Source organism: Astyanax mexicanus, chromosome 18 (genome assembly GCF_023375975.1).
Source record: "Astyanax mexicanus isolate ESR-SI-001 chromosome 18, AstMex3_surface, whole genome shotgun sequence".
Lineage (NCBI taxonomy): Eukaryota > Metazoa > Chordata > Actinopteri > Characiformes > Acestrorhamphidae > Astyanax > Astyanax mexicanus.
The window spans coordinates 20,043,944-20,045,489 of NC_064425.1; positions in this window are offsets into that span (position 1 = coordinate 20,043,944).

Below are 1,546 nucleotides of genomic sequence, written 5' to 3' on the forward strand. Positions count from 1 at the left end.
GAGGACCCCGGTCTGCCCGCGCTGCCTGATCTGCCTGATCTGCGGATTTTAAAGAGCCACTAAATACTAAATCATAAACTTTCTACCTTTTAAAGGGTCTCTGACACAAACACCACCAAGAGCTCTTATGGGTTAAGAATCTTTTCCGGAGTTGATACACTACCAAAGAGCACTCCCGAGTGAGTAAAAAAAAAATTAATGGGTTCTTATGGAGCAATTAAGCAATCTCAGTTTATAGATATTTAAAACATTATAAACAGAAAAAAATGCTTTTACTCATTTACTCAAAACAGAACAAAATCGAATGATTAAGCACTATGAACAAACATATTTTTATAAACTTTTTAAACCCACCACAACCAATGCTTTTACTGCCTTTTAGACTTTTTTTTTTTGAAATATATTATTCTACTCTCCAAAAATAAAGTAATATAGTGGCCAAGTGGTTAGTTACTATTTTTACTTGCCCTTTTTCTCAAGCAGTTTATAGTAATATTCTGATTATATTGGGGAAGATGAGCTCACCAACCAATCAGCACACAGTATCTGTAATGCTAGCGTCTCTGTTGTACAAAAATAATTTTCTGTCAAAAATGGAAATATACTGGTGCATTTTATTTAATTTTTTAGCTAAATACTTTATTCTACTTTTTATAATTAAAGGAATATCCTGGACAAATAGTAAGATACTACTTTTAATTACAGTTTTTAGCCGTTTAGCTCTATTCACCCCATTCATTTTGGACTCACTCGCGGGCTCCCTCTGGCGGTTTGCAGCCTTTTCTGATATAGCGGAAGAAACTCGAATACTTGGGGAAAGGCGCAGACGCTCCTTAGAGTTGCCAAGTTCGCGGTTTTCCCGCCAAATTTGACTAGTTTAAAAATACAGTCGCATGTTGCGTTTTTTAGGTTACTTATCAGATACTTCAGCAACACTCACAAATCATTAGAGCTCTTTTGCAGAAACTACACATTGTATGTAGTGATTCACTGACACCCTACCAAATGTTTTTGAAGGTTCCTGCAATTATTATATAAAGAACATTCATATATCATATATATTAAAAACTATTAAAAGAGTGTTGCTAAAATAATAATAAAAATAGCAACACCAATTATACCCTTACAAACAAAATGTTTAAAAACATAGTATAACATAAGACTTAAAGTTCTAGTTGTTCTTTTGCTATTAATATCAGGTTTGCTTCAAACATGTGTAGCAGATGTTAGATTTTAGAATAGTTTAGGCTGCTGAAGGGCAGGTTTTAGACAGACTTGAGATATTTTTGCTGGACCTGGCCCTGTCTCAACAAACAGGCTCCGATATGGATATGGTCTGTAGAATTAAACTACCCTCTTAAAAATTCTAATCTTTTTGAAAACAGACTATCTTTTCAAAGAAGACTCAGACCTCAATATTTCAAAATATTTGATTTACGTTTCAAAAGACTGTAAATACACTGTTTAATTATAATTAATTAAATATGAACATGAAAAAAGAGCTTCTACACTTTTCTATAATCAACAAAGAAGAGGAACAAGGTAG